Here is a 14,404-nt window from a genome sequence, read left to right as displayed (position 1 = left end):
CATGGGTGCTCGCGTCTGTCGCGTCAACAGTACCCTTTTCCTCGCTAGCAACCTCGCTAACCTTACCAGCGACGCACACACGCGGTAACTGTGCCAATTTGTTCGCAGCTGGCCTAGCTGTCTCTACAGTCATCTGTTGGCACAGCACCTCGTCGCTCTCCTTGCGGCCTTTAACGGCCTCTGTTGCCGCTAAGGCATCGTTAGCAGCTAGCCTTTTCCCTTCACTTATCAATCGGCAGCCAATCTCACAGGCACTAATCTTTTCCTCGGCTTTTGGCGAAAATCTGCTAAACACTTCCACATTCTTTCGCTCTGTACTACCTACAGACTTCTCAGACAGCCGTTGTCTCTGTGCCAATAACTGATCACAATGCTGTATCTCTTTGATAAGTGCTGCCTTCTCTCTCTCATACTTTTGCTCTCGCTCAAGCTTACGTTGATTCTCACGTTCGCGTGCCTTCTCACGTTCGTGACGCTGACACCTAAGAGTAAGTTCTTGAAGCTCCTGCTTCCGTTCATTCTCGCGTTCTTCACGCTTAAGCTCACTCCTAAGTTCACGACGCGCTCGCAAACGTACACGACGCTCTCGCTCCCGTGGCTCCTGTATCACCTCCCAAGCAAGCTCAATGCTTTTGTGATCATTGCCACTATCATTAATCGCCTTTATGATAGCTGGCGTTTCCATCCGTTCGTCCGCCTCAACTCCCAAATCGTCGCACACCAACAACAAGTCTAACCTCGTCAACCTTCTTAGATCCATGGCAGCTGCCCCGACAGGTGGTTAAAACTGTTTTCCTTAATTAATTTGTGCAAACACACAATGCATCAAACTCCCGATTCCCAGAACTATCAAAATTGAACACACAACCTTTGAGTCTGGCGAATCATAAGGAAAAAAACCACGCGCTCACTTACGGTTACAGCACCCTGCCATCCGGTTCATTCGTCCGTTGTCGCCGGTTCCTCCGGACTCCCTGGGTCGAAGGCTCGCTCCTTCTTCGATACTCCCAGTTTCTTCGGACCTCTTTCGACGAAGGCTCTCTCTTCTTCGCTCTTCCCGGTTCCTTAGGATCTCTCTTGACGAAGGTTTATTCGTAGCGCTGCCACCAGTCTCTTCGGAGGCGTGGGTTCGAATCCCACCGCTGCCACCAGATGTAGGGGTTGAGGGACGGAGTTCGGGATGAAAAACCCAAACTTGGGAGGTTTTATTCTACATTATGTACAGGGAGGGGTGAGCGTCAAGTAACAGGCGTACACTCATTACGGGCCAGCAGCAACTCGGACGCTGCGGCCCGCGGCAAGAAGTTCGAGAGAGGTGAATCAGGGAATCAGGGCATGTCCCAGAATGCTCAGGTCTCTCTGGAAGGCTTCTTATAAACCCTTCGAGCACTGTAAGTCACGTCATGTTTCACCAATGGGAGAGTCCACTCCGATGACGCCACTTTCAGCCAATGGTAGGCGCCCGTGTCGTGGTGTCACACCTGGCGGCTTGCTGCGGTCTTGCATCACAGACTGCCAATGCACTTCGAACAAGGAGAAGGGGAGGGCTGCACCTGCTCCATTGTCCGACGCCCACCTGCAAATCCCGGCGGTGCACGAACTTGTTGGCACGTGAACTTGATGCCTTAAACTTGTTTGCTAGGCCGCTTCTCTGGAATGCGCTTTCCTGCTTCTGCATTCCTCAATTAGCTGTGCTGCAATCCGACGTGGTCTGGGGAACTCGAAGTAATCGCAGGAACCAGCTCCATATCTAACAGCATGCATGTACAGCAGCCAGTGGGTGGCGCGCTGAAACAGCAGAAATGGCTAAAATGACTCCTGCCATCTCATCTCTTCTTCTTCACCCCTTTCTTCTCCGTAATGCGCCTTTTATCTGAGACAGTGAAACACGTCCTAGCATTTGCTTCAAACCAACACACACACACATGAGCACGAGCGCGAACATAGCAAAACGGTAGAATCACGGCTATGAATACTGATGCCGACATTATAAAATCAATAAACAGCTTCATAAACGGTTCGTTTGATTCGTCTCGTTGTCTTCTTTTCTCTTATTTTCATTTATTTTTTCGTACGTCCTGTTTCCTAAGTGACGAGTACAGTTCGCGTGTACTGACAGCGTCTGTTAATCCTGCGTCCCAGAATCTAACCAAATAGCAACGTTGGAAAGGAGCGCCATCCCTCGGGAGGAAAGCAAACTCGCAGGAGCAACATTGCAGCGGCGCGGAAAATGAAACGTTTTTCACGGCGTGAATGCCGAGATAGAAGCTTTTGCACCGCTGTTGAAGGAGCTCTCGTGTCCACTACATCTTCGAAGATGGAGACAAACCAGCACCGCAATGGCTGCTAAAAAATGCAGCATTGAACATCGACCGCATCGCACATGCACGAAAAGAACCGTGTAGATTTCTTTTTCTTATAATGTAGCATATCAACGCACACAATTCTCCACTGCATTCCTGTGAGGGACAAAAACAACAAATTTCTCGGGAATGAAGAGCTGCTCACTTCCTGTAAGCAACCTGTGGAGGGGAAGAAAAGGATGCGGCAGCTTTAAAACGCCTTGTTCCTCGGTTTCGCAAGGTACAGCCTCCCTGTGCTTGGTAACACGTGCAAAACAAACATGCGTGTAGTCCAGGCTCTACAAGCTCAAGCCTTCAGGACGCACATCTCGGTCTTCCGAAGTGTGCGTCTACAGCGGCAACGACTTTCATAGCTCGAGATCACCCAATATCAACGTAGTTGGCAACCGACGCTCTCAGGGCGCATATTCGGCACGTTACCCGACTGCCTTCTCACCATCTTGCCGCTATACCCACAGAAAGGCCACACGCAACTTTCAGTCGTATAGTTGTTGCCAATCGTACCTCACTGCCACCAAACTACATGCCTGCAGCAAGACCATCCTCACCTTTATGATGCCTGCACAGACCTGAAATACGCCTCACCATCCCAGGAATCACGAAGAAGGCCAACATGCCATCGTTTTCTCTGAAGCAGGACACATTAGAACTGTTACATTAGGTGCACAGTGGCCGCGTACACGTTTACATCGATGGCTCAGTGACATCTGCAAGTTCAGCTACTGCTGTGGTGGTACCAAGATCCGTCAAAATACAGCTAAAAACTTCACATATGTAACAACAACGACAGCTGCTGAACTGGTAGCCCTGCGTGCGGCTCTTCATTTCATTCAGGAGGAACCACCTCATGCATGGTCAGTCTTCTGTGATTCCAAGGCAGCCCTACTGAATGTTAAAATTATGGGGTTTTACGTGCCAAAACCACTTTCTGAATATGAGGCATGCCGTAGTGGAGGACTCCGGAAATTTCGACCACCTGGGGTTCTCTAACGTGCACCTAAATCTAAGTACACGGGTGTTTTCGCATTTCACCCCCATCAAATGCGGCCGCCGTGGCCCGGATTCTATCCCGCGACGTCGTGCTCAGCAGCTCAACCCCATAGCCACTGAGCAACCACGGCGGGTCCTTTTGGCATCTCTCTCGTACAACCACTAGGCATATATTGCATGTATGTCAAAATGAGTGAATAAGCTTTCGCGAGACACCTAAGTCACGATACGTTCGCATGCATTTGCCAAAGATGTCGCCAGTTTTGGTTACACCAAGTAACATAGCTGCTATTCCTAAACGCTTTTGTTTGAGAGGAGGAACGTGTCCTGACTACGTGGCAATTTTCTACATCGTAGCTTTTGCTCTTGTGGCAAAGAAATTTGTCGCCAGTGCGGCAACTTGTACATCTTGAAAAAATATACATATTCTTTAACTGAAACACGTGTCAACTTCCTCCCGTGCAATACACGAAGCCCAGACTAGACGACCTTGCCAGGGGCTATTCCTGTAGGACATACGGGCATGCTGATGTGCGCCGACAGCTGAGCCCCTTTACTCTCGGGAAACACAATCAGCAAGCCGGCACAGAAAGACATATCCTTCGCCTTGCGCTAGCTCGTTTAGGCAGCCCCGCCTTACCCTTTCACTTCCTAGGTGACGGGCCCATAGAAAGCTGCGACTACATCGTGCAAATATTGCTTGAAGGCATCGTCAAAGCTGACTTCGCCACAATAATGAATGTTATGAGGAGAAGCACGTGTCTGCGTGTGCGTGTGCGTGTGTGTGTGTGTGCGTGTGCGTGTGCGTGCGCGTGCGTGTGCGTGTGCGTGTGTGTGTGTGTGTGTGTGTGTGTGTGTGTGTGTGTGTGTGTGTGTGTGTGTGTGTGTGTGTGTGTGTGTGTGTAGGCAAAAGAGGAGAAAGAGAGAAATTACTGTCCCCTGCCTAGTGGAATCCGTGAGCTTATGAACATGCCACTCTGTGAACTGCGCAGCGCCACAAAATGTACGGAGGATCTACTACTTGCGAGAAGCGTTATGCGTGTCAGAATGCGCTATGCGTGCCATTGATCACAAGAGTGATAAAAGAGTGATGATTACTGCCCAATCAGGAATAAGCTTTAGCGCTGGAAATATGAAAGGACGTTACAATGGCACGTGCGGTGATCGACAACAGAAATACGCGATAATAATCCAATTATAATTTCAGCCGTACATCCACCTCTGTATACAAGGTGGATTCATTATTTGATTTCATTGATTTACTTTTTTTTACGACAGTATACGCGTACAGAGCACCCTCTTCCGAGGTTTCGTAGCTCAGGAAGACGCTTCAAGATAACCGCCGCATCGTAGTTCCGACTGGCCGTGTCATCATCATTCATTCTGCTCACGTAGCGGTGCGCGATCTAATAAAAGAGCAGCAGCCGGCCGGCACCTCGCAGCGGAACAAAGTGACCTGAAAAAGAACACAAAAGGCAGCGGCGCGTACGCACACATCCTACCGTCGTGCACTACTGCGCTACAAGGTGCCGCGCTGCTGCCGTTCGCCGCCGCGATCATCACGCCGCGCGCACTGCTGATCACTTGGTGGGCTGCTTAGTCACGCCGCCTGACGGCACAAAACAGCAACAGGTTGGGCTGAGGGCGAAGCGACTCCTTTCCTCCGTGCGTCGCTGATCGTGTGAGAGCGGAGGAGGATCTCGGGTTCTCTATACCTGGAGCGGCGTTATGAACGTCGTAGTAAACGCTTTTCACGCCAGCCCCGGGGACCTACTTCCTAAGCCATTATGTTCTCTTTCTCTGCGATGCTTCTGACTTATTAGGTTGTAGGAAATTTTTATAAACACTTGTCTTCCCACCTGTTCTCCGTCGTTGCTATTTCAGTGTAAGATGCATGAGCAAATGGCGTTCTGTGGCTCTGGAAAGGAATACTTCAACACTCATTAACTGTGTCTTTGCATACTAGAAATTAGAAATATTTGCCAGCGTTGTCACAGGAAGGTGCTATAATATAGCTAACTTCCAAATCATATATCAAAAGATGTTTCAACAACTTTTCATGATCATGAATTTGTGGGCGATCGAATACTCTTTTCTAGAAGCTTCAACGAACTTTGAAGTGTTCTAACAGTGTTCCAGAGGTTTCTAGTAAACCATGTCAAGTTGCACTTCGTTCTCAAGATAAGCTAATATGAAAAGAGAATACGAGAATAACAAGGCACATCCAAGAGCAGATTTTCCAGCTCCGTCGGCTGCGCATAGCAATGCTACACAAGAGTGCGCAAAAAAAAAGGGCTTCACTCTGTAATGGACTCAAATGGCCAGAACACAATGGAAACCTTTGAATGATGCTCATGGAAGTGCGATGTATAAAGAAATACCACAAATGGCCTCTTAGCATGAGAAAGAGAGAGGGAGAATTCACAAGGCAGCGGGTTAACCAGGTTGAGCCCAGTTGGCTGCCCTGCCCTGGGTGAGGAGCAAAGGCGACCGGAAGTTGAGAAAGAGCAGCCAACACTTGACTTACTGCAAGTGATCACGCCACCTCTGGCCTTTAAACTAACCGTGAATGTTTTTAACGTGTCGCCTACAGAAAGGTGCAACAGGAGAGTGGGAGAAAGGCAAAGGAAAGACAAGGAGGTTAACCCCATGATACGGATACGGATGACGAATACGGATGAGTCCACGAATTGAGGGGTTGAACTAACAAAGCTCTTCTTCCGTAAGTGGTCTTTGACATAGGCTGGCCGCCTTTGCAATAATGTGTCCAGCATGAAAATTGGCAGAAATTTCCTCTTAAGACAAATCTAGCTAATATCTTTTTGTGAACACGGGTCCAGTTTTTATTAGAAGGTTTCGAAAGCTATCACAAGACTTAATGCTCAAATTTATATTAGGCTTTGACCGAAACACTTAAATCGTCTCGACTCCAACCTTCGCCATGCACGCCACTATGGCTGGCTAATGCAAAGATATACGGTGCAATTTGTTTCAACAAAGTCCTCGCAGGCAGCCCAACCACCAGCAGTTATCAAGCAGCGGAATTCATCCCAACAATTGAGCCTACATGCATATTCATATATTTTTTGCACAATGCTGTTCTGCAAACATATGTAGTTTTTCTCCGCAATTCTTTTATGACACTTGACAGTCATTTAACGTAAAAGTTGGCGCTTGAGTTCCTTCTCAGCGGGGTTGTACGTTTAACTTACATTTATTGTTACAGGCAATATACGGTTCACCGCAAAGTAAATAACACATACAACCTGTACGGAAGGTCTCCGCATCACAAAGCATGCTACTAGCGTGGAAAAGGGCGTCTCGAGGAACACTCTTAACTAGAATTTATTTCCCCAGTACTGATCAGTAATCTCCACTACTGACCAGTAGCCCGCAAATACACGCAAACTGCCTCGAGTGGCCAGTTGCGCGGCAATCCTGCCTGTATTCGCGGGCTTCTTTCACGCTCGAAAAAACACTCTTATGTAGCACGTATAGAGAACAGAAAACTGCGTCGGGAGTTTATCAGGTTGCTCCACAATTTTCTCATTTACACTTTTAATCGAATTGTAATATTTGAGAAGTCGATTAATTAATTCTAATTAACTAATTAAGCGGAACTCGAAATATAATCAGAGTATCTCAAAGCCACGTCAAATAATATTAATTTAGCTCTGCCCAGCTATGTTGTTTACATGTTTTGGAAGTTTGGCTCAAGCTAAGTGAAATATCCCGTAGAGATTGATAAATATAGCTGCCTGGGGGGGGGGAGGGGGTGGGACAGTTAAATACGAATCGTCGAAAGCGAAGAATATACGATGCATTACATATGGTATAGCTGTGCCATCACTTCTAATCTGATATCGGTGGGTTACTCTGTAATAAACCACAGTGCAAGATGTAATCTCGCTGAGAAACGCAAAATTATTTAATTAAGCAGGTCCAAGCTAAACAAAAAAGGATATACTTATGTTGCTGTCAGCTATCTCGTATAGATCGCAGATAGCATTCGATTGTGCCAAGAGCAAGTTAGTTTCACATATTTGCAGAAATTTACTTTAGCTCACTGCTTCAATTCGAACACTTTAACCTCCTTGCCTTTCCTTCTTCCCTTCTCTATCTCTCTCTCTTTGTTGTGATGGAAGGTAGTGAAAGTAAATAAATAATATATATATATATATAATCTTGGGGGTCGTGAAAAATACTCATTGAAAAAATTCACAGTGCCGAGCGTCGCACCTCCAATCCTCGCACATCAATTATACCCTCCCAGCGAATCGAAGCTAGAGAGAGAGAGAGGGACGGCGCTGGCAGACCGCGAAGGAAGTGTATAGCGGCAAAGCCAACCGACAGGCAGCACAAGTCCTCGCTCCAGAACGAGTTTGGCCGCAACGCCGCAAGAGGGACAGGCATTCCTCCGCATCACTGGGGGCTGCTCGCCCCGTTCGCCACGCCGCGTGTCCGTCGCTGTTTTTGTTTTGCGTTCTCGTTCTTCTCTTTTTCGGCGGCGGCGAAGCGAAGGCCACTGACTCTCCTCCGGTCTCGGCCGTCCGCACGTCGTACCCCATCGTGAGCGCGCCGGCCGCCGCAGTCGAAGTTGCAAAACTCCAGACGACGTAGTCGGGCAGCGGAGAACAAACAAAACGAAAGCAAGGAAATATAAAAAAAAAATACCCGACGCGCGGCGCGAGCGCTGTACGGAAGTTGGTCCTTACCCATCCAGCGCTTTGCTCGCTCACCCGGCAGCAGCAGCAGAAGTGACGGCGTGCTCGCATCGGCATCATCTCGCGCGTGTGTGTGTATGTGTTGTGAGCGTGTGTAGGCACTCGGGGTGGTCTAGTTGTGCGAACAGCTGAAAGTCGATTGTGCGGGTCTCGCTGTTGCTGCTGCATCATTGGATTGACTGCTGAACTCGGCTGGTCGGCGACGGGAGAAGGTCCGATCCCCGGGTTCTTCCGGAGGCTGCGGACGGACGGCACCATTGAGAGAGTATTGCCGACATTACACGTGAGTCCCCGATTGCTTTTAGTATTTACACTAGCGTACAAGTAATTGGCGGGGAATCAGATATGTTTCAGTGAAAACCCAGGCCTTCGTTCCCCATACGACATGGCCCGTTGATAAATACCGCTGAGAGCAATTAGGCAGTGCATTCGGTAAACATAATTTTCATTTCGAAGCTTTAAAGCTGCGAAGCGTACGCTAGAAATGTAAATTGAAGCGTGCATCACGCATCAACAGTGCATCACGTATAGATTGACGCTGTCACCTTACCGCGAAACAAACTTGTTTATGTATTCTGTCTTAAGTAACTCGGTGGTTGCCTTTTTACTGAGTGGTTGTTTCGCCCTCCTTTCTTAAAAATAGAAATTCCATGATGATGTAGGTCTTTAAAAGTATGCCAATATTGTGTATTTGGCCCATCATGCGTGGCCAATAAGCGAACAGAAATTGTTTATGATGTAAGTTGATGCTTCTTAGCATCATTCCCTTTATTTTTGTTCTTGGCAGGAACAGATGGAACACATGTGCTTTGTTGGGAGAAATATGCGATCTCTAACTTACACACTTAGTGTTTTCATTAACCGTTCCGAAATTCCTTGGCAGAAAAGCTGGGAATTCCTGGCCATGAGTGGAACTGTCGACGACCAAATGAGCTCGACATAACATATGGAACGACCGCGTCATTCAGAGCACCTGTCACGCTGCCAAGGTGTGGAGAATGATCCGCAGTCTCGCTCCTGCACAGCTGCTTGCATTCAGACATCCAGAATCTCTTACGGGGAAGTCAGCTGCAGTAAGGGGCGTGAAAGGATTTTTTTTTTTCCTTTCTTCTTCTACGTGATGTGTCGCGAATGCTACCTGCCGCTTTCGTAGAACATAACGAGGTCGTGATCATAGTTTATACCGTGTACTCGTGTCTCATATCACTCTTCTGACCGGCATTAATTTGACAACTCGGAAAGAGGCGTCTCTTCTACAGCAGTCTTTGGAACTCGGTCGGGTGTTGTTCGACTCTCACACCTTGCCTAAAACCTGTTGGAAATTATTAGGCAGTATGACGGTCATCTCCCTCTTTATTTTTCATTGAGACGCGTCATGAAGTCAGCTGTTTAAAGAGCATTCCTTTCTTTCAAGATTTCGACTAAATTCCCTATATGCGAAGATTCACTATACACAAACGCTCATACACGCGCACGCAAACCGGCACACAAACTGACGAGGTCACATGAGTGCTTGGGGAGGGGAGGGGGCTATTCGGTAAGCGTGAACCTAGCAGGCTGTTCATTTCGGTTGCTGATGAAGTGATGATGAAGGCAGGCGTCGCCAGCCAATCTCCTTCTCGCTCGTGCTGCTCCAGCCAATCAACGGAGGCCGAAATATGCAGTACCCCAGTCTGACACTTACAGCGTGCCCCACTAGCCGCCGACCTTGGTCACGGCAGCTGCATGCCGATCGACAGGAATGATATGCAAAGGAGCCTGTTTACTTAGATTTAGGTGCACCGTAATGAACCAGAAGTGGTCAAGATTAATCTGGAACCCTCCGCTGCAAGTCCCTCGTAACCCCCTGTGTGGTTACGGGGCAAAAATCACATGATTTGTTAATGATTTTCGCACACATACAGGAGAGAAAGAGCGACACAGTGAGAGTAAGAGCAGGTTTTCTTCCATAGTGGTTTGTATAAATCTACCTAAATAACATGCATAAAGTCGTGCACACTGATATATGTGACAAATGGTAATGCCCTGCGTTATCTGACTATCCATATATATTTCGAAACTGAAGACCTTATCCACAGCAGATTAAACTCGCACAGCGGCAAATGCCGTTTACAGAGTTATCCGGTATGCGAAGTCGAACAGGAGGAGCTACTCAGCGTTGCGCACAAAAATCTTGCATTTACTGAGACCACCATTAGCATAATAATGCAGACATATGTATTTCGGCATTGTGGTGTCCCGCCACTAGCTAAAATATCAGCCAACAAACGACGCTACATCAGACGGCTTCCCAACCATGGGTATTCAAACGTGAATTGTCAGCAAGGCATCATAATTTTTTTTCTCTGCAACACATCACAGTTTCTCGCCTGTATACAAACTGAAACAGTGGACAGATGACGTAGTGCTTAAAAATACTGACATCGTTATTTTCTTTTACGCGAAAGTTAGACAATGAAGAATAAGGAGCAGCCCCGCAGTCCATTACAGCTTTCACCCAATTTTAAAGAGCTCATAACATGTATACCTTGACTGGTGAGCTATCTCAGGTCAGAAACAGAACCACGTAATTTCATTAGAAAGCCTTGTTATTATTTGCGTTTCTGTCAGGCAGACCTTGACATTCTGCCCGCGGCGAGGGCTCAGGAGGTTGCGATGCTACACACCGTGCACCTCAAGCCAAAAAGCAGGGATTACGTCAGAATAATTAACACTCCCACATTCTCTATATTAAAACAAAATTAAAGCAGAAAGATGCTGCCTCTCATGACACTGTGGATGTGATGCCGGCGTCCGATGACAAGTTAGTTTCATGTGCTATTAGCATATTTTTCATGACCACACAGAAGTGGGACATATAGCACCAAAGTTTTCAGCGTTATATAGTACTTCCACAAAGTGTGCCGGCCCAACATAGGCAGACAAGCCGCAAGCTAAACGTTGGCCTCACATTTATCCCGTTGCCACTCGGCGATGTTCTATGACGCCACCCTGCCAGGGCGTTTCTCTCCCATCTTGCTCGAAAGTTTCGCAGCGCTTGAACGGCTGGGCCATCGAAGCGCCGGCGTTTAGTGCACGGCCTCAAGCATAACTACGGGTATTCGGGACTGTGCGAGCGAATACACAAACTTCAGCAGCTTGCAAGGAGTTCTCGAAATTGCCCTGCTATTCCTGTTTTGGATAGAGGACAGACAACCATCTGTACTCAGCCAGAAGCAACTGCCAGGAACACAACAGGGTGCTGCTCGCAGACAGTGGGGCTCATTGTGACCAGGACAAAGCGCAGAGCTATAGCAACACGGCGCACCGATTTTAAACCATGGTGTTCAAAAACGAACGCGAGCCATCGAAGGCTTCCAAAGAACACAGAGAAAAGCAGCTCGATCGTCGCTCTCCATGTGCCACGAGGCAAACGGCGATGCACATCTCTCTCAGTCTGTCGTCTGCGTCGTTGCCCCCTTCACCAGTTGCATACATGCACTCCGCGGAGCAGGGCAGAGCCAGTGCAGTACCGCGTCCCTCGCCCGATTGGTAAGCGGGACGCCAGCGGCCGCCACGCTTCGGTGCATGCGCCGGCTTCCGAAGGGAGCTTGACACTTCCTAGTCATTACGGTCCCAAACGAGTTTCTTTTTTCGCCTCTCCACTCTGCCGGGCCCTCTCGTCGTAGCTGTCTTCGTCGACGTCCCCACCGATGCAGCAGCCAGCGAGGCTCGGGAATGCAGCAGCAGCAGCGTGCACGGCTTCTGGCTACCACCGCAGATGCGCTCTGCTGCTCGTTCGCTTTGCTTGCTTATTTCGCGGTGCGCCGGTGCTAACGCGGTGCAAAGGCCACCACGTTGAGATGAGGAGCACTGGGTGCCGCGAGAACGCGTGGCGAGGTCGGGTTACCGCGGCTGCGCGGAAGTACGCACGCAGAGCAGCCGATGCTGCAACGCCGTTGGTCAAAGGTTTCACGTGACTAAAAGCGCGCTTGTTTTCGGAGGCGTCCCTCGGGCGTTTCGTGTTTCCGAAGGGAAGCTGGTCTGTTTATACGATGTTCAGGTGCCTCTGCGTACGCACCTTTTTAATCGCGCATCACATTTTGTCGCTGTTCTCATTCGCGTGTTCTGTTCTTTTAAACGACATCTGAAAGAACGACCGCAACATACCCCGCGCATGCGCGTGCGTGCCTGAGTGCGATAGGAAAATTGTACATTCCGCAAAAAAATATATTCTTCTGCAATGAGCACCCAACATATCAGCAGCAATCATCTAGCGGGATAATGCATTAGCTCGACCTTTGACTGCGCAATCGAAGGAGATCCCTCACGATTGCCCATCGTTCGAAAGTCATTATAATTGATAACCAGAATTCTTCGCCAGAATAACCAGAAAATCCACCGCAACGCCTTGCGGGGCAAAAGAATAGCCAAAAGGCGACTGTATACGTCTATACTTCATGTAATTACACGTGGATCTCATCGAAAGCTTCCAGTGTAATTGCCGTAGCTGTTTTCCTTGTTCTTTTTTTCCCTCTGCTTCTTTCTTTTTTTCTTTTTTTCTTCTTTTCTTTTGCGGGATGACATACCACCAACTTTAGGCACGGATGCTCATTCCACGCTGCCTGATCATTATCGCGCCAGCCGATTCCACTGCCAATAGTGGCTCGATGCCACGTCCATTGTGCGCCGTAGCTGCATGCCCGGCAATAAAAGCCCCTGCACATATTCGCGCGCCGCTGATTGCGACCCCGCCAGCGATCTCCATACAATAAGCTTCCTCCCGAACAGTCACCATGACCATGAGCGGTCACGACGTGACGGCTTCATAGCCCGCCATCGGCATTCCCTGCGTTCTTTCGCGGCGAGACGAGGCGCCGAAAATAACGCTGCGATGCACGAACGTAGATACGCAGGCATAACGACAATACTGAGAGCGAAGTAATTACACAATTATCTTGCCGTGCCGCACGGCCCTGCAGAGATGTCCGCGGAGAATTTTTAACGACCACAAGTTACATTTGGGCGAGGAAGTAAGGTCATCGCGCAGATGTTGATTAGAATAGCTTTTGCTTGAGTAGCAGTACTTATGAAACACGGTTGCTAAGCGTTGCACGAAATGTTATATGAAATGTTACATAACATGTCATACAAAGTGCGCAGTAAACATGCACTCCGTTGCCACTCTTGTCATCTTCGTTGTTGCTATTCATGATGATTACGATGATTAAATTGTCAAATTGGAGGGCAAGTTACTTTAGAGTCGAATGTCCAAAGGCTTACTGCTTATGAAGCAACAGTACACCCATTAATTTCACACATTTCATACCTGCTTCACCTCATACGACAACCACCGTAAGGGGTGGTCGTATACTGTTTTTGAAACAAATACATTTTAGCACCACTTCGTATAAACGATTTTAAATATCGCAAGAGATATGGTAAGAAAATATAAAGAAAGGTAAGTAACAAAGCTGCGGCAACATACACTCTACTTTCACTCTTTCGCGCCCAAACATCAGTCACACAGGCATGCACAATGAAAGATATTTTGTTTATGGCCAATTAAACTGCTCATATAATATTAATTATCTATTATCTGTCATAAAAGTTCCCTGGTCGAAGTGCTCCCGACAAGATAAATAACAACGATGTGTGGTGGTGCTGCGGTTACCAGCAATGGTATTGCCTAACAACGGACACTTGTAGGCTTCTACTGTCTTTTTCACGCAAACGTAGATCAGCGCACGCTTGAAGACGAGAGCTCTGTCAATGGTCTTTATGTCTAATCTTGCTGGTAGAAATATGGCTTAGCTTTCCGAACAGATCGACCAAAAACATCACAACAAAGATGCCTCTGGTAACTTATGACAAAAAAGAAAATCTTCTTTTATTCTAATTTTATTATCTTATATTATAATTTTGTATGTATAGATCATTCTGTAGTGTGTAATATCGTGGTGGAAGCGTCTTGCTGCTGCTAACATCGCTATCTTTTATGTATTGTGGAACAGGAGGTTCACCGGATAGTTATACTTTGGGACCCCCTAATGTATTGCTGAAAACCTAGGCTCGTTTACTTCCGCGCCACAAATAGACTTAAATAAACTTTTAAACTTTTAATCTTCGGAAAAGCTTTGGAAATGCGAAAGCTGAGATATTTTTCTTATAGTATGTGGACTAAGCGTGAAGTCTCCAAATGATAGCGTACTTCTGTAGACATTACCGGAGGCACACGCAGGACGCCTCCCAACTCCAGGCTGCAGGATTACGCCACCAAGAATTTCAGTTTTCTCGCATCTTTCCACGTCCGGAAAGCTTTTCTTTTTTCTTCTTTTCTTTACGCGG

The 14,404-nt window shown here is 47.7% G+C and overlaps 1 protein-coding gene across 1 annotated transcript in view; it reads left to right on the top strand.

Moving 5' to 3' along the window:
• The first annotated feature begins 7,873 nt into the window (after positions 1-7,873).
• The window catches only part of LOC135911330 (uncharacterized), a 307,264-nt gene continuing 300,733 nt past the window's right edge, over positions 7,874-14,404 (top strand). Inside the window, exon 1 of the mRNA XM_070531853.1 lies at positions 7,874-8,360. The gene's annotated coding sequence lies outside the window, so the exon portion shown is untranslated. The remainder of the gene's footprint in view (positions 8,361-14,404) is intronic.

This window comes from Dermacentor albipictus, chromosome 1, assembly GCF_038994185.2.
Source record: "Dermacentor albipictus isolate Rhodes 1998 colony chromosome 1, USDA_Dalb.pri_finalv2, whole genome shotgun sequence".
NCBI lineage: Eukaryota > Metazoa > Arthropoda > Arachnida > Ixodida > Ixodidae > Dermacentor > Dermacentor albipictus.
The sequence above is the reverse complement of the archived record's forward strand: the minus strand, read 5'-3'. Positions and strand labels throughout refer to the sequence as shown.